The following is a 25,006-nucleotide window of genomic DNA, read 5'->3' as shown; positions in this document are numbered from 1 at the left end:
TGGGCCAGCAATAAAATTTGTCTCATTATGCAGAGGTAGAATAGACAGGAACAATGTGCAAATTTTATAGTTCATGTTTTGAAAGAATTAATGTCATTACTTCAGATTTTCTTGTCTTCAAAAATGGAATATTTCTAGAAATGTTTTTACTTTGTCTTTTACTTACTTTAAAACACAAATTTTAATTATTAAGGTAGTTCTACTAGTATTTTAATTTACAATATGTTTCTGCTGAAATATTAGAAATATAATTATATTTACTTACTATACTGTGATTTTGAAAACATTTCCAAATCATTATATATTTTCTGACTTGTACTTCTACCACATCACCGAAACAGAGAACAACAAATTATTCAGTGCGATGGTAAGTTTTACATGTCAGTTTGGCCTCTATATTTTATCAATCATTTCAAAGTGTATCCAGGTCAGTGTTTTCAATAAAGGTAACACAGGTATTAGTAAGCTGTATAAAAAGTTCTGGCAACCTCATCTGGGACCTAATCCATCCCATTGGAATATTGAATCAAAGGAAAGGTACAGCAAGATTACCTATCTTCCATCTATTTATATAGTTAAAACATTTCACATAGTACAAAAGCTTCAGGTACTTTTTTGAAGCTGAATTTTATCTGTTTTTTTAATAGGAACTGAGAAAGGAATAGAAATTCAAGGACGAGGGAAAGCACAGTTCTTTATAAATTGAAAAGGAAATCGTAGCGGACTGCTGCCTTGGCGGCTCTTTCTTCTGCCTCAGTAGAAGCAATTTGAGTAGGAAAACAGCTTTCATTCTCCAATTGTTCTCACCATCTAACTGCTGCTATAAATTATTTAAGAATTCACTTGTGTGCGTGCTGAGAATGGTCTATAAACACAATTCTAAATCATAAATTTGAAGTGTATTCTATACATTTCAACTTGTTGTAAAATGAGATTTTTGAAAGGTCAACATATATATTTGAAAAAACATATTCATAAAGAAAGTTTGCAAGTACTTCACAAATAAAGTGTGTGTAGCATGTACCATTTCTAATTAATAGTTATAGTAATTAATATAAAATATAATTGAAAGATTGAAAATGTTTTCTTTCGATCTCTTCCTTTTAATGTAAAATTTAATTGAAGAATGATCTGGAGAAAAGGCTCAAAAGTTAAGAGCACTTGCTGTTCTTCCAGAGAGCATAGGTTTACTTTCCAGAAACCACATTGGGCAACTCACTATAACTCCAGTCCCAGGTTATTCAACACCTTGTGTTGTCCTCTGTAGATACACATATGTACATGTACAGTCTCTCTCTCTCTCTCTCTCTCTCTCTCTCTCTCTCTCTCTCTCTCTCTATCTCTCTCTCTCTCTCTCTCACTCACTCACTCTTTTTCTCTCATGCACACACAAAAATAAATACATAAATAAAAAGGGATATAGTGATATAAAGGGACAAAGTTACAAAGTCTTTCTTCAGTGTCTCACAGCCAAACCTTAGGTGGAGTCAGAGAACCCAGAGGAAGAGGGAGAGGGAGGATTGTAGGAGTCAGAGGGGTTGAGGACACCACAAGAACATGACCCACAAAGTTATCTAAGTAGAGCTCATAGGGTTTCATCGAGACTGAAGCTACAATCAGGGTGCTTGTATGGGTCTGAGCTAGGTTCTCTGCATATATGTTATGGTTATATAGCTTAGTGTTCTTGGGGGACTCCTAACAGTGGAAGTGGGGGTTGTCTCTGACTCTTTTGCCTGCTCTTGGGACCCTTTTCCTCCTGCTGTGTTGCCTGCTCCAGCCTTGATATGAGAGTTTGTGCCTAGTCTTATTGTAACTTGTTATGCCAAGTCAATTTATATCCCTGGGAGGCCAGCTCTTTCCTGAAAGGAAACTGAGGAGGAATGGATCTAATGAAGAAGGAAGTGTATGTGGGAGACTTAGAGGAGTGGAGGGAGGGGAAACTGAGGTCAGGATGTAATGTATGAGAGAATAAAAAATATAAAGGAGAAACTAGAACATTGAACTTAACAGGAGTGAAGGATGGAAGTGAAGGGTAGAAAAAGGGAAATGGGAAGTGATAAATAACACTGAAGGCCCTTTGAAAAGCCATATGGAAACCTACTTCCGAGAAAACTTCCTAAAATACATACACATATGAAAGGAATTTAAATGGAGTCACCATATAATGAGGGAAAAAATACTCCAACTAGATATCATTTACTAACATTTTTTTTAAAAAAAAGGTACAAGAAATGGGTTATGATTTTTGAATCTTTGGCCAAATGGGTCTCATAGATTTCCCCAAACATTACTTGTTGCTGTCAGTGTTATTGATTACCCTCCATAGCTTAATGACAAAATGGTAAATGCCCATTGCTAAAGACATCACATACTTACATGGAAAATTTAGCTGGTACTCAACTGGAATTTTCATCCACTAACTGGAGTTTATAGTGCTAGAATGTGCTATATACATGCTATCAGAGGAGATAAGTAGACATCATTCTCAGATAAGTATGAATACCATGAGCTAGAATAATTACCTCCCTACAAGCTCTATCCACAGATGCAATGTGGCATGGATGTGAGAAAAGTAACAAAATACATTTTTTTATTGTATTTAAAGCCCACATCAAAAGATGGAACCCATTCCTGAACTTGGTGATGAGGCTAAAAAACAGATTAAGTAGGTATGGACCCAGAGGATAAATCTATTATTCTGTTAAATGTACATAGCAATGCTATGACTCCTAATGATATATAGTTATACCTATAGGTCAGTAGTAGAAAGCATTTAACACAGAGATTCACTACTGGACAATATGAAGAGAATGATAGACTTTGGTGTGCTCAGCTATGAATGGAGTGTCTTTGTAATACTACCTCCTTTCAATACTCAGCTACTTATGTAGAAGAGAAGACATAAAGACCAGAAGAGCCAGAGGTGGTGGATTATTTTAAGGTAGCAGAATTTTCCAGACACAAAATGGTAGGTGCACTTATGAACTCACAGAGATTGTGACAGCATGCATAAGACCTTCATAAACAAATCTAAATAAAATTCTCAGCATGAAGGACTAGAAACAGGCACAGAGTCCTTCCTCTAGTCAAGAATTTTAGCTGCTGAAATAAGGAAAACAATTTTCTTCAATAGAATGAGACTGAATGTATCAACTACATTTCAGAGAAAGTCCCATGCTCAGTAGTTGTTGGCTGACACAACCCAGAATCCATGTTTTCTTTTAATGTTTTTTATAATCGCATACACTATATTTTGATCATATTATATCCCTTCCCGTGCCCTCCCAGATACTCCCATCCATGTTGATCTTTCTTTATCTTAAAAAAATAAACAAACCAATAACACAAACAAATAAAAAAAATACAAGACCAAATAAAAAGTCTATTAAAAATACAGAGAGTTCCTTTAATTTTGGAAAACTCCCTCTGAGCAGAAGAAGGGCTATCTGGTAATGTGGTTGATAAATCCAGTTTCATTCCATTTAAGAACATTGATTTTCCATATCCCAGTGAATTGTAAATGGGTTCCTGACTGAGGGGAGTTCTTTGCGCCCACTTCCTCTTCTCTAAGCCAAGATTTTCCTGGCTTGAGCTTGGACATATCTTATGTATGTGCCACAGTATTTATGTTTTTATACGTGCAGGAGCCTGTTGTGTCTAAAAACATTTCCTCGATATCATCTGCCACCTCTTTCTCTTACGCATGTTTTCTTTTGTGTTTGTTAACAGAGGGAAATAGAATGAATTTGAGTGTGTGAGGAGGGAGTATCTGGCAGGAGTTAGAGGAAAGGAAAGGATGTGATTAAAATATGTTGTATAAAATCATATGATAACAAATTGTAAAAAGGAAGAACAACAAGCATTTTCTAGCTGCCAGAATATTAGGAAAGGAAGGAAGGGAGGGAGGGAGGGACGGAGGAATAAAAAAAGATGAAAATAGAAAGAATAAATGTTCAAGAAAGTCTTAAATTTCCCAAGTCACACTCACAAAGAGGATATGAAAGTAGGAGGGGGGTTTGTTGGGAGGAATCAAGATTTCAGGAGGAAATGGGCTTGTGTGTGAGAGAGGAGGAAGGTGGGCAATCAATACACATGATTGAAATTCCTTACATACATGTATGAAACTGGCAAATGATTAAAATGGAAAATAATCAGGCAACCGGAAGAGCAGCCTGCTGTGATAGCTTTTCAAGGAACATGTGTTTAAGATGGAATTTGTTGTCCAGAGTTAGACCAAGAGAAAAGATGAAGTGGAGATTTTTTTGCTGGATTGTACCTATCATAATAACAGTGTGACTGACTACCAAAGAAAGAGAACTATTTAAGCAAAAAAAGGAAGAAAATTATTGAGAATGTTGCTGCAGTGAAATAATAGAGTATACACCAAACTAAAAAGAAAAAAAATGTACTTGGCCCATTCACCAAATTTCAATGTTGTGACAAATGGTACATTCTGAGCCTGACCTTTTCCTGAGATAAATTTAATCATTTTTCTTCTTAGTTCTACTAACATTTTAGATGTGAGCTCAAATATTACATCTGATAAGATATGATCTATTTAGTATACATTGATATGTTTTGTAATGCTTTCTTTCATATTTGTTCCACATTCATGATTTTTCCCCAATTTTTTTTTTATTTTCCTAGTATGATTTCCAGGTATGATTCATTAATAAGGATCTTTTGTATATAATTTTACTCAGGTACCATAGTACTTAAATGGCCCCTTGAAGAATCAAATCATGATACATATTTATAAAAGGAATAATAATTAGCTAAGAAAATAGAAATAAGCAAAATTCTGTACCACAATATACAGATATTATAAATTATCCACTTAAACATTAAGAGGCAAAATCTCCATTAACTTAAATCTCAAGAATAAATTCCTGCAATACAAACTTCCGGAGAAATCGTAAAAGGACATTTTGAACTGCTATGACCATGATATATGTGATTTTTAAAATTCATGCCTCCCCTGTGAGTTATATTATAGCTCCAAAGAGTGTGTGGGCAACCCTTTTGCTTCGCAGAGCATAGCAAGTGTTAGTTTTGATATGTGGCTTAGTCCTTTACTATCTTTAAGACCATTTTTCTTCACACATGCAGCTATAACCTTTGAGTATTTCTAAAGTGTTTCTAATGTAATATTCCTTGAATTAAGGAGCTGAGAACTGAATGAGAAGTATTCAAGGAGAAAGATGCTTAACATAATATGATTCTTAGCTCAAAAATTAGGTCATTCATAGCTGTAAAGAGACCCAAGACAACTGACCTTGAGGTCAGAGTAACAAGACACATTTTATAGAGAACGATGATTTGAGGCTGTAAAGCAGTATCCTGTAGGTCATCATTTCTCTTTAAAGAAATAGTATTTTTAAAGCATAGTACCTATTGACCCATTTGACACAATTTTTTGGGTGGTTTGACCATAACATGTTTTAAAAGTCCCAGAGCATATGGGAAAGTAGAGTTCCCATCCCCCATATCTCTCTACTTAATATGATTCAGCAAGTCTGCACTGCATCTTTCTATAGCGAACAAGCAGAAGGATGAGAGTCTCCTTTTGTCATAATTGATCTGACATATAGTTTTTTAAGTAAGAGATTTGTTTCCAGATCACATTTTATTGACAAGACAAAATAAAGTGACAAATTTATGACTTTTTCTTTGAAATTATGTGTATGATAATCAAATATTTATGTATGCAAGGAACTTTAAAAGTATGTAGTGTTTTTCTGGGGATAGGCATGATTTGCTTCTGAAACACAAAGGGATACAATTCTGATCTTCGTCCTCTAAAAGGTATTAGTTACTGTTTTGTCACAATGACCAATATATCTAGAAACTCCTTAAGGAAGTAGCCAAGGTTTCTCCTGAGTTACCATTTCTATCTACTGTGTATGGACTGGCAACACAGTGGACAGCAGAGGATGTAACAAAGATCAGGGAGAGACAATTGGCATCCAAAGCCTACATCTAGTGTTCTATTTCTGATAACTATACTCCACCTCCTGAAAGTCTCATTGTCTGCTGAAACAAAGCTACAAGTTTAGGAACAAGTATCAAATGTGGGACCTTACAAGGGATAATTTAGACTCAAACTACTTGCAAAATGAATCAATCTCTTGATGCTACCTTTTGGTTCTGTACAATAAGAAGGGTTGAGTAGACATAAAGTCTTGTATTGTGAATTTTTATAGTTAAAATCAAACCAAAGATATAGTAGTTTGTTTACAGAAAATAAATACAGTACAAAGCTATTTGATATGGCTTATCTCATAGTGATTAAATAATCATCATAGAAACCAGTCAACTAGAAATAATACTCTATTGCATCTACAGCAGTATCACTCCTACTGGATTGTGATCAGTGATGATGACGACTTCTGTTTCTTCTACCCTATCTCTGAAAGAGAGTTATCTATGTGAATATTGCACATTATCAACTCTTCTCATCCTTCTCCCTCAACATCTCACATACTGAACACATCGAAGGAGCCAGGTAATGTGCCTAGATTAAAAGGAAGGCCGCAAACTAATCCTCTGGCTTCTAGTTCTGGAAGGCATGACTGGCATCTTCAATTCTGCAAGTGCCGAAGAGTTCCCAGAGGGCACAAGGAGAACTTCCTATCTACTGTGAATGTGTAAATTCATGAAAACGCAGTGTTTAACAACTGTATTAACAGCAATAAAAAAGTGTTGAGTATGGTTACCAAGGCACTTGATTAAAGTCATTGCTGGTCCTTGTTTATTTTGCTACCTAAAGCAGAGACAGTGTCACCACAATTAACTGAATTTGAGACATTATTTTGGAAGGATTTACCTACCGCAGTTGAAGAGTACACAAGAGCCTTGTTTGGCCTGGAACAAACTATGTAGACCAGGCTGGCCTCAAACTTATAGAAATCTATCTGTCTCTGTATTCTGAATGCCGAAATCCAAAGTGTGCACCACCACACCCAGATAACTATTTTAGGTATAAGAGAGAAAATTTATAGCTAGGAGCCAAACTTTTCTTAAATATTTCAAACTACAAAGGTGAATATACAACTAGACATCTTTTTTTAAGATATGGGATATTTAATGCTTTGTACTTTTTTTCATGAAGTTTATTATGAAATCTCACTATATATGTCTATTGTATTGTTACTGTGAATGAATATAAAATTATGAAATTATCAAATGTCTAGCTCAGTGGTTCTCAACTTGTGTGTCCCAGCCTCTTGGGTTTCAAATTACCCTTTTACAAGGGTCACATCTGAAAAAACCCGATATTTACACCACTATTCATAACAGTACTAAAATTACAGTTACAATGTAGCAACAAAAAATGACTTTATGGTTGGAGGTCACCACAACATGAAGAACTGAAAGGGTTACAGTCTTAGGAAGAGTGAGAACAACTGGTCTAGTTGAAAAAAAATAGACTATATTTTGGTCTATTCCATGAAAATATTTGTGGTACTCTAAAACTACAAAGTGAATTTTAATAAGCATTTCTTTTGCATAACACCAGCATACTTGCTAGAGTTGCGTGTTGCTCAGTTGGTCATCAATTTCAGCCTTGTGGGTAGCCAGCTGTTCCTCTATGCTTCTGTATCCTGCAGAGCAGATCTGAGTATAAAACTTCTTTGAAGCTAACATGAACCTCATGCTAAGACCACCTTGTCTCTGCCACATCACTCTGCTGCTGGCTTTTTGATTTTAGATTAACTTTCTTAAATAACCCTAGCAAAAACATAAATCTCACAAAGCTTATTTAGCTTCTATATAAAACAGCAGCATGTTTAATATTTAGCTATCAATTTTACATAGTGGTTGATTGGATCACTTTATAAATGAACTATATTTAATATTTACATTGCAGGTAATAGAACAACAAGAATATCATTAATTATACTAAAGTCATGCCTTGATTGATTCTTATTTTAGCAACAAACAATGTTGAATTTAGTGTCATTAGATAAATGCCAACTTCAAATCTGACACTCTCTCCCATATCACATCAATGAGAAGATGGCACTTAGATGATCAACCTAAAACAAATCAGTGGGGGCTGGGAGATGCCCTAGTGCATAAGAATATTTTTTCTATAAGCCTGAAGATCAGTGTGTGACTCATTAGCACTGATGTAAAAAGCCAGAGGTTTTTGGTGGTGCCTATAATGTCAGCATGGGGTGGAACAGACTTGGGTGCCCAGTACCTCACTGGACACATAACCTAATTGAAATAAATGTCAATATTAGTGAAGAGGATGTGTCTTGAACCAATATGGAAGAGAACAATAGAGGAAGACATCCAACATTCTTGCCTGGTCTATGCCTATGGAAGAACCAGAATCAACACTCTCACACTCACATGCACCACACACATACACCACACCACACACACACACACACACACACACACACACACACACACACACACGCACAACACACACACACATACACCACACCACATACACACACACAAATACACATACCACACACACTCAACACACACACAATACACACACACCCACCATACCACACACACAGATACACACATCACACACATTCAACACACACACAACACAACACACACACATACACCACACCACACACTATATACACATACCATACACACAGTGCACACACCACACCACACACACATACATACATATATACACAAAACACACCACACACAACACACACAAGTGAGAGAGAGAAAAGAAAGTAATTTTAAAAAGGAACAGATAATCATTAACTTCTGTCGATATATTTTTATTATCTATGGTTTTATTTATATTGATTAAACTTTTTTAATTTTAATTTTTCCTTTATTATACTTTTATTTTTATATATTTATATTTATAAATGTTTACTGTACTTTATATTTCCAAACATGCACACAGATTCTACTGATCAAATCCAACATTTTCTCTGTCCATTAGCTCATTTCTCAGTACTTACTGATCACTCAGTTTAGGTATGTCTAAGATTTTAGATACATTATGAGAGAAGTCATGAGTCAGTTATACTTCTCTGAGTGGATTAGTCACTTAATAGGTTCTGAAATCCTGTTTTGCCTGTAATGGAAACATTTAATTCTTCTTGTGTCTGAATAATACTTCATTTTGTATATATATCACATCTTCTTTCTCCATTCATCTATTGATAGTATCTGTCTGAGTTTAGATTCTTAGCTTTTGTGACTAGTACAGCAGGAAACATACATATGCAGATATATGATATGCTAATTTAACTTCCTTTGGATAATTACCCAGGCACTGGATAACTATATCACTCAGTAGATCTGAATTTTTTGATGACTCACTGTACTGTTTTCCATAATAGCTGTACTAATTAACATTCCACCCAGCAATTGATAATCATTTCCCCTGTAACTTAGGCATCATTGAGTAACTTCCTTTTTTTAATTAATTCTTTTTTCATTTTACATGCCAGAGATCCCCTTCTTCCCTCCTCCAATGGCCCCCCAGTTTTGACCCCCCACCAGTTGACTCCCCATTCTGCTCCACAAGAAGGCAAGGCCTCTTAGGGGGAGGCACATGCTTTTCTTGATAACAGCCATTATAAGTAGGGTAATATGAAAGCTCCATATAGTATTAGTTTACATTTCCTGAATAACTAATGACTTTGAGCATTTTTTTCATATATTTGTTTGCCATGGACATTTAAAATGTTAATGAGCTTAACAAAAAATAATCCAATTGTAAAAAAGAAAAACAGATAGTATATTTGAATCAATGTTTTTGAAATATAGTATCTTATTTTGGATAACCAACTCCATGGTTTACCCTAGAGAAGTACTAATTTTTCTTGTCACATCATTTATTAATTGTTTACAGTTCATTCTATAGGGTTGGGACTCCTTTCTGAGTTAGAATGTCTATTGATATTTATTAGTATTATTATGACTATTTTTATTTTTTATTTTTTTTTTTTTTTGGTTTTTCGAGACAGGGTTTCTCTGTGTAGCTTTGCGCCTTTCCTGGAGCTCACTTGGTAGCCCAGGCTGGCCTCGAACTCACAGAGATCCACCTGGCTCTGCCTCCCGAGTGCTGGGATTAAAGGCGTGCGCCACCACCGCCCGGCTATATTTTTATTTTTTATATCTTGTTTCAGGAGTCACATGGCTGAGGTATCATGGGTGTAGCTCTCACGTCATTTCTCGGAGGCACAGTCCAACAGGAGACTTCCTTGTTCACTGGCTCTTACGTTTTTCTTCCCACTCTTCTGCGATCTTCCCTAGGTCTTAGATACAGGAGTTCTGTTATAGATGTAACCATTGACACAGGGCTCCACATGATCCTTTGATCTCTGCATCTTCAACCACCTTGAAATCACGTACACACAAGCCAGTCTAAGTGGACCTGCCAGCTTATATTTAAATGTTTATGAATGTATGTATGTAAACATAATAAGAAAAAAAGAAGGAATTAATATAAGAGGGAGTTGGGGTGTTTGATGGGTTGGAAGGAGGCTAAGGAAGTGACATAATTACATTTTAATTAAAACTAATAAAATGAATTAAAATAATATATTTTATTTAAAGCTGACTGTCTTTTGCAAATCTTTGAACATTTCAGGGTGACAGTGGCTTTTCTTCTTGAGGAGCATAAGATCGTGTGCTGCAATACAATAGATTAGAATTTAAACACTCAAAAAAGGATGTATTATAACACAAGGTAGCACAGTTAATGAAAGCAGGCAAAATGGCTGTATTTGCACAGGATATGAAGTCAAAGGGAAGAACGCTGCAGAACACTTTCCCTGAACACAGTGATGGACTGCATGTAAAAGCCAGTTCTTTACAATATTGCAAAGGAACAGATACACCTCCTTTTTGAACAGTGCTTCTATGTGCATTCAGTTACTAAGTAATAAAATAAAAATTATTTCAAAAGCACCAGCACATTCAAAGAGGAGTGGCAGAGTACATCCCTGAAAATAAAACATTTTTGCATAAAGTTTATTTTGAGTTACATGCTTGAAAGATGGCAGATGGAGGAAATTTTTTTAATTCTCTTCCTCTAAAAATATAATTTGATGCATAAAAGAAATGGAGATAAACTCTCCAATATCAGTGATATGCTCCCTGAACCAGAGGAGAAAGAAAATTCTATAGAAGTCATAACAAAGAGAATTCTACACAAACAGACATTGCTCAAATGAATCCCTTCCTTTAGCCTCAGAGAGAGCCATTACAAAATATAGTTTCTGTATTCAATTTAACAAAAGTGGTTGTTTTGCTGTTTTTTTTTGTCTTATTTATTTTAGAGTTCCAATGTAAATTACATTAAGTATGTGTTTTCTTTTATTAATTTTTGTACACAAATTATGTCCTCAGGTCTGGCCAGGAAACTTCAGAGCATAGAGGAAAAGACTGGGTTCCTCTACAACAGCATAAAATCACCATTTCCAATGAAGAATACTCATGAGAAAAGGGGGAGTTATCTTCATTGCTGTTTTTAGTAAATTTTCTATTTTAGCTTTACTTTAATATAAACATGTAGTCTGTAGAAATTTTTGTTTTCTGAGGGAATACAAAGACAAATATGTGATGAAAATTAATGAAAGCTTAATAAGTAAACCAACAAATTGCAATATTACATGAAATATGAGAAGTTCTGTTTGAATTATCATTATTTTTCCATATTCAATAAACATATTTGCAAACTTCATCTTAGAATAGTAAAATAATGAAGGTAATTGTTCTCTATTAAAAGATAAATCAGTAACAAAATATTTTTTAAATCATACATATGTATAAACATAAAACATTATAATTTAAAGTGTAATGTCATCAAGACAATATTTTAATGAATATTTTAGAACAGCTAATTTGACTGCCCAACTGAAGAAATAATTTTTTAAATTCAAGTTTATGATTAAAATATGTTTGCGGGTGGTGGTGGCACATGCCTTTAATCCCAGCACTCGGGAGGCAGAGGCAGGCAGATCCCTGTGAGTTCAAGGCCAGCCTGGTCTACAAAGCGAGTTCCAGGAAAGGTGCAAAGCTACCCAGAGAAACCCTGTCTTGAAAAAAAAAAAAAAAAAAAAAAAAAAAAAAAAGGAATTAAAAAAAATATGTTTGCATTCATGGTGTTCAAAAATAATGTGTAAAATTACAAGTAAAATTTTTATTGTTTTGTTTCTCTTTAACAAGGTAAAAATAATTGTATTTCACTTTATTGTAACCTAATTAAACCAAGATTGCTAACCAGAGTCATATATGATCATATTGTAGTTTTTTTACCCTTATACAAGAATAATATGAAAGCGTTCAAACATTCTTGCAATCCACTTCATTTATAGGTTCTCACATTCAGTGTGGGCTCCTACATTCTTACAATATAGAATGAAAAATTTAGAGATAAGTATTTATAATTTTTATGCATCTGCCATTCTGAGTAATGTGATGGAGTCTACCTTGACTAAAGCATGAGCCATCCCTTTCTCATGTGAATTCCTTCTTCTGTTTGGATATTAGATAGACAGTGATGTTATTCTTGTGTTGTGTTGAATGAATTCTTATTATGTAATGTCAAGTATTGGTGTCTTGCCATTTACCACTCTAGCACTTAATACATAAGGACACTGAGTCATTCCTCATCATCACAAGAGGAAAAGGAATGAGCAAAGTAAAAGGTGATACTCTCAGAAAGAGAGGAATCATTGCATCACATACTACTATTACCACACATCTTTAAAATATTTAATTTGATTATTAGTTTTTCTAATGTTTATATTTTATTTTATGACTAATTTGTTCAATATAATGACTCATATTCACTCATGGAAGAGATAAACATACATGTATATAAAATATGTGATATATTTCCAATTTTATGATTTGCTTGTTTTCTGTTTCAGACAACCCACAGGTTCTTCTGTCTCCTTCAGATAATAGGTACTGACATGATTGTATTTTCTTTTGAAATAGTATATTTTCTTCTCTGTGAAAGTTGCATTTCTTCTACTTATTAAACAGTAATATAGAGGGAAAAAGATTTCCTCAGATTCCTTTGAAATTTTGATAGAATGAATGACAGGTGAGAAAATGAATAGAATATGTCATTCCAGTTGCAAGAAGAGGAGCTCATAGAAACATGATAATCTTTTACACAACATAACTCTGAAACTTGCATGCACCTTTTTACCTGGAAAGATAAAGTGAGTCATGTCAGGTAAACAGTAAACTGTTGTAGGTGGAGTCAGTGGTCTTGGGGAATATATCCATGGTCTTGGGTGAAGCATCAGACTTACTAAACTGACACTGTACTGTAAAAGATCCTGGAAGTAGAAGACAAAGACTTACAACAAACAGTATCCAGGTCGAGTTCAGTCCTCTGTTGGCCATGTGAATTTATGCTATGGAAGCATAGATACAGTAGAAAAACTCTTTCTTCTTGACAGGCCAGGATTCTAGTCACCTTAGGTCATGACAGACATCCTCTTCCCTAAGCCTGAGTGAAAGAGCAAGCAAAACACAGTGGGAAAGGCTCTATTCTGAATCTGCTTCTAAGGTTCTCTATTTTCTATTCAAGTTGCTCAGCATGACAAATAAAAGGCATGTCCGCAGCGTGTCATTCTCTAGGGATCAATGCTATTAAGAGACTGGATTGTGGGGCAGTTGTAGACTATTATTAAATGACAGTTCTCAGAATAAAATTTTCAGGTGGAAAGAACACCTCTGACAATATACTGTCACTGGGTGAATTTTTGTCCCCAAAGCTTCTATCCAAAGTTCTAAATACTAAATTACACTGGACACAGTTCTTGTGATCTTCACATCAACTTTTATAATTACTCAACATAGTTAGATGCTTTGAGATACTTGTCGACTATTCTTCTTTATGGATAACAAAACTAAGTATTATCAATACAGTAGATTATGCTGAATAATGAAGATGTTCCTCATGATGAAAAGATACAAAAGTAACTGAATAAACAATAAATGTGTAAAATGCTTTATATATAGTTTCATTTTTGTTGTGGTTTCTTTTAGAGGAACAATGGAAAAATATCTACAAATGTTTAATGAATTACATTAGTTTTTACTTTCAAATATAATTAATTTCTCTAAGAATACTATAGCATTTTACATATGATTAATATTACATGGACAATTAGTATCCAAATCATTTTACTAGTTTTAGTTCACATTCCATAGTAATAAATGTATTGGGCCCTGTTGCAATTATTTTTATGTTGCTACAAAAAAAAAAAAACCTTTTTATGCTGCTATCTTTCTTTAAATTAGAGAAAAAGTCAGTATGGAAAGGCTTATATTTTATTCCCAGAAGGAATATTGAATCTCTGTGTTAAAATATCCTTTAAAGAGGTCTTAGTTTTAAAGGTTGATTTATATGTTTCCTGTACTTTACTTCAAATATGCGACACATGGAAAGAAAAACAGATGTTAACTATGTTTACAAAACAAAACAATTTTGTAATGCATTTTACTCTATTATAAATTTTAGCAGCCCAATTTTTTTGCACAGTCTACCAAAATTTAGTGGCTTAAAGCACCTATGTTATTTAGTTTTTGATTATTCAGGCCATCTGGGAAGAATAACAGTTCTAAGTGTGCTGAGTTATCTCCTATGGTGGTGTTAGTCTGTAGGACAGCTGTTTAGTGAGGGATGTAAATAATTGAATAAGTGGCTGGTAGTGACAAACCATTTGGTCTCAGGACCATAGCAGGGATATTTCATTTTAGCTTTGTGTCGCTCCTTAATGAAGAGGAGATAAGCATTTTTCTGCCCCAGTTGGCTTCCTCTGTTAACTTGAATCAGCCTAGAGTTTGAGGGAGTCTCAACTTAGGGATTTCACAGACCAGACCGGCCTGTGGTCATTTATTTAAGAAGTTGTCCTGACTGATGTCTAGTGTGGGAGGGCAAGGACACTGTGAGCTCGAGACTATTCAAAGTTGTGAGCCTATGGAGGTCATTCTCATTTAAACCCTCACTGTTATTCATAAAGAATCCTAAGACTTCCAAATTGAGAGTCCTAGTACTCAAGTTCTTTTGGAGTCTCTGTTACACAGTATTATCATATGCAATGGATTCTCTTCATTATCAACTTGACTGGTTTCAGAATCATTTGTGAGTAACTTCTCTGAGAAGTCTTTGAAGATGTTGCCAAGGAGATTTAACGGAGGAGAGATGACTCACCCTGAATGTGACAAGCCTATGGTTTGGGGTCTTTGCCTGAACCTAAAGGGTAAAAAGGAGAAATTTGAGTTGAGAAAGCATTCTTTCCCTGTTTCCTATTCCACCAAGATATGGACTAGCCAGTGATATTCTTGTTGTGACAGCTACAAGCTGACCTTGATGACCCTTCTGATCATGAAGGACAGAACTCTTAAACCAGAACTCAAACAAAACCCTTCCCTTTTTAAGTTCCTTTTTTTTCTCAGATACTTTGTTACAACGGTGAGAAAGGTAAGTAACAGATGAGTAGGTTCACTGTAACAAATCATGTAACCATGCCTCAAAGGAGACTGAAGAAAATACTAGCAGAGATAAAATGGAGAGGGATTAGCACATCCAATCTTGCAAGCAGCATCTTCTGTGGTTGTTGACTTTTACCATATAATAAATTCCCTAGGGAAATAGATAATATCAATGGGTATCTGTTGAAGATTCGTCCACACCCCTATATTAAGATCAGAGATAATAGTATATTTGAAGATGAATAAAAAAATCAGCATTGGGAATTGTATTTTTATCTTCACAAAACCCCTACTGTAAGAGGCATGTAGTAATCTAGGAGTGTTAACTGTTACATATATCCTGGTACTGTAATATTTCTATTTCCATTGGCAGCAAACTTTTCTGCCATAAAATCGTTAAAGACATCTCACATGATACTTGAATAAAAAACATTAAGTAGACACAAGTTAGAATATCTCTACCATAAGTATGCTAAATGTTGTCTAAATATGGCACTACTCTGAAACAGAGGCATGTTAGCAAACATCCATATATCTCACAAAGCAGAAATACAGTAACATTATTTCAGAGGGAAATATCCAATATCAGTTAGACATTTGTGCAAACATCTTTCAAGTTTGCCTCATCTGTTACTGGCAATATTGTGTTGAGTAGATATATAGATATATACATAAAACAATCTAATGACCCTTTTTTCAGTTGACAAGAAATTAGTCTTTCTAGAAAACAAGAAAATTTGAAGAAATAAGGGAATAAGATATTTGGGCGAAATGGAATTACTCCATGAAACCATCAGTTCATGTTTATAACCCCAGTAAATTCTCTCTTTCTGAGTAATTGATCTGTTAAAGGCAAATTCAGAATTAAATTCAGCACTACCTAGTTCCCAGCTTTCTCTGTCTCAACATGAAGTGATTTATCCAAATATGTGTGTGGATGTATACTTTAAGGTTTTCTTACATCTTTGTAAATTTTCTTTCTTGGATCTTCCTAACTTTGCATTCTTCCCCCTAAACCAGAGAACTCTTCACTGAGCTCAGGCTCATCTCATAAAACATTTTCTCCTGTCTTAATTGAGACATGATGATATGTTGCCCATATATTCTTTCTTGTTATGTTTTAGCCAAAAGTCCCCTTCACTCTCTGTGCTACTGAAGTTCATTATGGCAGCCATTTCAGTTTTATTGTGTTGGAATGTCCACATTATTCTTAGAACTTTAAGAAATATGTAAATTTCTGGCTTATCTGCATCCAGCAGCGTCTCGTCTCCCATCTCCTTTCCCTCTCTTCATCTTTAGCATTTGCTCATCAATGTCTCTCAATCATTTCCTCTCTTGTCTCTAAGCACAGCCTCCGATATTCATTCCATCATTCCAGATCTAATCAGTGTTCAACGTAATCACCCATTCCATTACCTTACACATCGTTTTTTGACATCTTCTACTTCAGAAATATACTATTTTAGTCAGAAATGTACTATTTTAGTCTTAATTGCCATAAAAAAAACTGATTCCCATTCACAGTTTTGCCTTAATAAATCAATTTTTACTTTTTCCAAGTATTAGACTAAAGTCTTTTAAATCAGCTTAGAGTTTCTGTTAGTGACACAATACATATACACTCTCTTCACTGTCTTCAAAGGTCATGTGAGGCCCAGTACTTGCCCTTTTCTTAATAATGGGATCGTCATGATCTTACATTCTATCATTTCACTGGTGTCTCTGCAGCCTCATTTCCCTTTTGTTTTCATGCTGCCATGTATTCTCAAGACGGGGACCACAGTAATTTTCTTTGAAATGAATATCATATTATAGTTTTGCAGAAGAGCAAGACCTACAGAATATACGTTAAAAAGGTATTTATTACATTAGCTTCTGTGTTTTTCTTTCAATGTCAACCGTGCTTGCCCTGGTTTTCTGACATCTCATCTGCAATTACCTTGTATTTCCATTTCTTCTATAAGTATGTGCCACTACATCTCGTGAGATACAAGCTTTAGAACTGATACTATGATAGTGTTTTTTTTTGGGGGAGGGGTTAAAATGTTTTCCTTTTATGTCAGTTTAAAATGGACAAACTTTTAATTTTTTATTTTCCTTATTTTAAATATTATTACATTTAAATTTAGATAGGCTTTGTGAATTTTATGCAGTATATTTATATCATATTCTTTCCTGTTCCTCAACTCCTGTGAGATCATCTTTGAGATCATCCTTCATTCCTACTCATTCAACTTCAGGTTCTTTCTGTCTCTCCAACACACACATACACACACACACACACACACACACACACACACACACATACACACGTGCGCGCCAATAAAAATATTGGAGTCTGATTTCTCTTCACAAATATTTTCTGAAAATGGAAACCACCCTCGACTGTGGTTAACACTCCTTTGGACAAAACTGACTTTTCTTCTCCCAACAGCTATTGTTTGTAAATGGCTTCTTAGCTGGTGTGGGACTTTATGACCACTTTTAATCCTGTATTCTGGGATTTTTGTCTGTCTTGAGTTTATTCAGGTCCTGTGATTCTGACAGAGTCTCTGTGAGTTCATATGTTTATGCTTTATTATGTTGGAAAACTATGTTTACTTAATATTGTCTACCCCCACTGGCTCTTACAGCTTTCTCACATCTTCTTCCATATAGATCTCTGAGTCTTGAGAGAATGGAGTGTGAAAAAGACATCCCATTAAGGGGTGAGCACTCAAAAATTTCTCATCGTCTGTATAATTCTCAATTGTGAATTTCTGTGATAATTACCTTCTTCTGAAAAAGAAACTTTTCTGATGAGGTTTGAGCAATGTGACCATGTACAGATCTACAGGTCTAGTCCATGCCATTAGGAATACTTTTATTGCTATGTTACCTTATCAGAATAACTGTAGTAGGTTTCTTTCTAAGCCTATGACCTATCTAGATTCAGATTCCTCATTAACAGTATCATCTATGGGTTCTATCTCATGAAGCAGCTCTTAAATCCAATCATAAAGTAGTTAGTTACTACCTTACTATTTGTGCCACCACTGCCCCAAAGCACAGGCCTTTCATGCAAGTAAGTTTTAATGCTCACTAGGCTCATAGCTGGGATAGATTGCTAATTGTATTCATCCTCCAGTAGTGTCCATAAAACCTTCAAGTCCTATATACTCTAGTCAATAGGCAAAGCCTACTGTTGTAGAAGCTTCCTAAAACATACACATGTATGAAATAGATTTAAATGGAGTTGATATAGAATGAGAAGGAACAATACCCCAACTACTCATCATATACTACCAAATGAAAAATCCTAGATATCCAACAGCCTCTTCATCTCAAGTGTCTTGAGGTTGCCATTGCATGGAGGAATCACCTTCAAACATGGCCCCTTGGTGGCTTTCTGCATAATGTTACCCTACCGAAACAAACCAAATTGTGGATTCTCTCCATGACCCCTCCATACATCCAAAACTAGCAACATGTTCTGTGTACATGTAAGATGTAGCCTACTCCTCTTGAACTATAGCTGTATTAAATTCTCTGTGCTGACCTTTCAAAGATATTTTTGCTTGTTCCCATGTAGCACAGAAACATTCACTTTGGTGTTGCTGCTCTCTTTTACAATCATGGCTGCTTTTTTACCATATTATGAGCAACATACACAGATTCTAAGCTGAAATATCACATGAATAACTACTGGGCAATGTAAGGGCAAAGTCTCCATCCTTTCTGAGCCTCTAATGTCCACTTCACTCTCAGCATTTCCATTATTAAAGTTTCCACAGAAAACTCCATTAAGCCTTGAACACTCAATGGATTTCCCACCCCAAAGTTACAAAATCTTCCACATTAGTTCCCCAAAACAATATAGCCAGGTTAATTGCAGCAGCAACCCTCTTCCTTGGTGACAATTTCTATTCCAGGCTCATTTCTTTTTGCTGCTAAAATACTTTAACAAAAATCTACTTAGAGAAGAAAAGAATTATATATTTAAGGTCATTGTATATTGTTTTGGGTAAATCAGGGCACGAATTCAAGCAGCTAGTTATATCACACTCAGGGTCAAGAATAAGAAGAGAATGCTGGCATACTTCCTGCTGCTGCTAATGCTCAACAGACTTTTTGCATTCTTATGAAGGTCAAAACCTGGTCCTTGAAATGGTGCTGCCCATATTTTGATATGGTCTTCCCATTTTATTTAATATTAAAGACATTATCCTACATACATCCCCAAAGGCTAACATGGATTAGGTAATTTCTCATTAGGACTCTAGGCTGTGCAAAGTTGGCAGTTAAAATTTAGACCAATTTATCATTTGAAATCATAAGTAGACCTTCAATATTAGTTATAAGTAAAAAGGGAGGGGGTCTAAAATCATGGATTATACAAGAAGTAATTATAACATGTAGTTAAATTAAAAAGTGTATTTGCAGTAGAGAGAGAACTGTACTTTCTGACACTGGCCTTTTATCGTAGTACAAAGGGAGGTTTTAATGGTTTCTTAGTAAATGAATAGAAGTCTAGGACAGAAACAGTACAGATAAAAAACACATTTAATTTGAGGCTGTTAGTTGGAGTTCTTTTATAAAACTATGATCATTTTAGATTTTGCCTTGTAATACACTAGAGATTCTGCCAAGACTGCAGAGGTTATCACTGAGGAGTAAAACAACATGAAGAAGAATTTGAAAATGTATTTTGAAGATGATGGGAAATATTGTTTTTCAAAAAAACCATGCTTTTTAATGTTATAATTTAGAAGCTAAATTTGAGTCAGGGTATACTGTGTACATCATGTGTATTTCATTCCATTACCAATAAAAAGGTGCCATTATTATTATTTCCTTAAGCCAATGTGGAAACTGAAGTGGTTGAGCATATTACCATGTTGATAGAGTAGAGGTCTGAAAGTACATTGGCCAACTCAGTGGAGTGAAATATTTTGTGTTTTCTTTTCCTCTAAAGACAACCACTGGAATATATTACCTCCCCAGTTATTACAAAAGCACATTTCTATATCTTTAATAAGAGTTATTGCCAACCTAAGTACATTAGAAGGGATTTAATAAATGATTGCAGCTTATGAATGTTCCTCTGATGAGGCAACCACATAAATACATGAGAGTTATTAACAGCAAAATATTGATGTAAGCATTATAATATCATCAGAGCCATTCACAAGGAACAAACATAATTATGAGACTTCTTCAGTGTTTATGCAGAGGTCTACTGATTCCTTACACTTATTTATTATGTTTATGTTTATTTTATCATTGTATGATTTAAAGTGCAACAGTAGTATTGCTGTAATGGCTCTGCCCAGCCATGGTTTTAGAAACTTTCCCTGTACATCCCATCTATTTTACTTGTGAAGAAATAAGCAGTTCATGTTATGCACAGAGGCACCTGACTGTGAAATGATTAATATTTACTCATTCATTACCTCAGGTACAGTAATTAGAAAAGTAGCAAGGTCAAATGAAAATCCATTAATCATTTGCATATTTCACTCTATAAAATGCTTCAAACTCCACAATTCATATCACATATAAATTCAAATAAACAGAACCACTGATTCTTGCAAGCAATATCTGTGAATGAACATGTATTAAATAAAATAAGGAACATCTTTAAATCTGTGAAATGTCTGTCTTTAGTTTTAGAATAGCTTCCTGCTATCCAATATTTTCCTAGCCAATTAATCCTAAACTAAAACCTCCATGATTTTGGATACACCCAGAACATACTACTCTATCTCACAGTACATATGTAGAGACTAGTTAAAATACTTACATGAAATAGTTATAAAATGTCTCCATCTTTCAGTATTTGCTCATAACCTAACTTCTTTTATAGTTATCATGTTTGCAAAGATGATAAAATAATGTAGAACTATCCTGAATACTAAAAGAGTATGAGGACTTTTAAGAACATAACAGAAAGTAAAAATGGGATAAACTTCTTGGACTGACCTGCACCTGGGGGTTAGGAAAGGCAAAGGAGGGACTAACTGGGTTGGGCAGCTCATGGGATTTAAAACCAGACACAGCTAAGGAATTTGAATGGTAAAGGCAGGAGTAACCTGGATGGGGAATCATTCATGGTCAAATTTTCAAGTATAGTAAACAAAAATAGACACAACATTTAGGCTTAGGTCATAAAGAATGCTACATTGTAAATAAGTTTAATTTTAGATGCAAAAAGAATATATACCACATGTAGTAAGCTTTAGCTTTATAGTGATTTTTAATTTTTCTGAACATGGATACCATGTGAAAATGTGTTATGAACAACTTTTAAAATAAGCAATTCATGGGTACAGATACTTGCTTGCTGTCAGTCCTGAGACCCAGAGCTACACGGTAGAAAAAGAAAACCTGTTCCTTCAGGATGCCCTGTGCTTTCTGCCTGCAACACAGGGCACAAAAATTATCTGTATAAAATTAGAGAAAGACAAAATTATATATTCAGTGTGAGGATATTTTTATCAGCTTTTCTAGAATGATTTAGCCAATGATTTTCAAATATCTATTCATTTAACTTGTGTATATGAGTATTTTGTCTGAATGTGTACCTGTGCACAATGTGCACACAGTGGCTGTGGAGAACAGAAGAGGGCGTCGGGTCTCTTGGAAAGGGAGATACAGACTGCTGTGGTCACTGTGTACCTCTTGAGAACCAAACTTGGGTCCCTGGGAAGAATAAAGAGAGCTCTTGTAACTACTGAGCCATCTCTCCAGCCTCGTAGCCTATGTTAGTTAATCAAACACTGATTTGAGAGTTTCTTAAACAGTGTTTTATGATTGTGGTGAAGTATGACTAGGTAATAGAAATTAATTTTGGGCATGGTTTGTGACCTTATAGAGCAAAAATTGAGGTCTCAAGTAGAAGTCTTTCTGTCTCAAGTCTAAAATCAACTTCTCCTTCCTTCATTGATGACCTGCACTGCAGAATTCAGACTTGCATGTCCCACAAAATTGTATGAGTCCATTCCTTAAAGTAAATTGGTTGATATTTCTATCTATATAACAATTGAATTCTAAATTTTGACATCTAAATCCATTTCTTATTGGTCCTGCTTCTCTGGAGCACTATAATTAATATTGATTTTTGCAGTAGTATGTGGTGTTCCAACAATAAATAACTAAAAAATGTATAAATGGCTTTGGAACTGAACAATGGGCAAAGGCTAAGGGCCTTTTCAGATGCATAAATAAAAGCATATATTTCAGGTTGGCTTGAATAGACTATTTCTAGAAATCAGCATGCAAAAGTTGATAATATTAAGGTCACAAGATTTGGATAAAAAATTCCACCAACTTCAAGAACATATATAATAATAGACAAAATATTCATATAAATATTCATATTAAAGTTATTTCAAGTAAATAATCATTGACACTGGAGAAAAATATACTTTGATTATAAGTTTGATGGCTTGAATGAGAAACATACCCCATGGACTCATGTATTTGAACACTTGGCTCACAGTTTGTGGTTGGTATCATTTAGGAAGATTATGGGATCTAAGCAGTTGGGGTTCAGAGAGGAAGAACATCCTTCAGGCAAGATTTGAGATCTTATAGCCTGGCTCCACTTGCTCCCTTTCTTCTTTCCTGTGGAGGTTGGCTTATGGTCTTTCTGCTTTCTGCTTTCCTCAAGGAAGCTTATGATCTTGTTGCTGTGTCTTCCCCGTTGTGATGGACTGAAAGGTTCATGAAAATGTATTATGTTTATATGATAGAATATTATCTAGCTGATAGAAATGCAAATAATGAAATTTTCATCCCAATGAGTGGGGTTACAAATAATCATCCTGAGTGAGGTAACCCAGATCAAGAAAGATAAACATTACACATTTTCTGTATGAATAATTAGCATCTATGCTTTAAATATATGTTTTTCATTATAACACTCAGGAGCTTATATAGCTATCATGGTCTATGTGGGAGATGAAGAACATCCAAGGGGTGGGATATGGACAATATTTTATAAAAAGATAGAAAATTAGAACAAGAGGAGCTAAAGCAGTGGGTGATGGTGGGCAGGGTAGATAATGGCATATGTGAAGGAAAGCTGACACTAAAGTACTTTTGAAAGGACTTGCAGAAATCCATGATTATAGAAGCACCCTAAAATATGTGCTTATATAAAATGAATTTAAATGAAGCCACCACATAATGAGAAAGACAAAACCATAACTAGGCATCATATGATACTTAAAACCTCCAGCACCAGGGATGGGTTACATCCTATTGACTCATTGGCCAAAATTTTGCCATAGATCTCCTAAACACTATAGGCTATGGCTAAGGTATATGTTACCCTCCACAATTTCATGATAAGACATAATTTTTGAAGATACAACATACTTATGGCATATAACATCAAGCTGACTTGACCTGAAGCTTCACCCCTACTGATAGAGTTCATACTGCTAGAAAGTACTATTCACACTGAGGAAAAACACAGGCATCAGTCCAACCTAGATAAGAGCCTTATGAGCTATAATAACAACCTATATGCAAGGTATGCCTACTGGCACAAAAGTGGTGTGCATGTTAGAAGGGTACCCAACTATTGTTTTATTGGACTTAAGGTCCACTGCATGAAATGGATCCAATATTTGACCTTGTTAATAAGATCAAGAACTTTAGACTAGATAGATGATGCTTCCAGCAGAAAAATCTACTACAACTATTTTTTGCCAAGTGAACATAGCAATAAAGTGACTCACAATGGCATATTGTTATACCCATAAGTCTGTGCGTTGTCTTACTTTCATTAAAGCAACTTCTCCTTGCCATAGGTGACAATTAATACAGAGGCCACAACTGGAAAAACATTCAGAATGAGAGACTTTGAAGTACTTAGTTTTGAATGGGATGTCTTATCAGACCCCTCCACCCAGTGTTCAGGGATCTGTGTGTAAGAGGAACCAAAGATGTTGGTCATTTTTAAGGATACATCATTTTCCAGACACAACAAGGCATATGTTTGCATGTACAATGCACAGATTCAAATCAGAAAAAAAATCCAGTAAAAAGTAAGAGATGTGGACACAGGATTCCACTGATAACCAAGAAAAAATGATAGCTGCTGGTAGGAGAAAAATGAGTTTTCTCCAATGGAGTGTCATTGTGTAGTCCCATGTTCAGAAGTAAATGATCAATGCAAATTGGACTCTGTCTTCTAGTGTCTTTTTTCTTCTCTTGTTTGTTTTCAAGAAAGAGAAAGAACATGAACTAAGGTGATTAAGGAGTCTTGGAGAAACTGAGATATGGAAAGAATATGATAAAAAATACTAAATCAAATTAACAATAAATTTTTTTTTAAGGTGCTTTATTAGAGGGCACAGTGTGTAGTGAAGACAACCAGGCAGGCAGGGATGGTGTAGTGACATCATAAGTCTAATAGTGAACACCTTTGTACTCCTTGTTTTATGGAGCCTGGGTGAAGCAAATGGCGGCCTCGCGGTCACAGTTGCAGATCAAATCCTCACAGGGGTTGTTTTTGGTCACTGCAGGTGATCTCATTCTCAGAACACGAGTA

The sequence above is a fragment of the Peromyscus leucopus genome, chromosome 12 (assembly GCF_004664715.2).
Source record: "Peromyscus leucopus breed LL Stock chromosome 12, UCI_PerLeu_2.1, whole genome shotgun sequence".
In the NCBI taxonomy this organism is placed as follows: domain Eukaryota; kingdom Metazoa; phylum Chordata; class Mammalia; order Rodentia; family Cricetidae; genus Peromyscus; species Peromyscus leucopus.
This window is presented reverse-complemented; position numbering follows the sequence as displayed.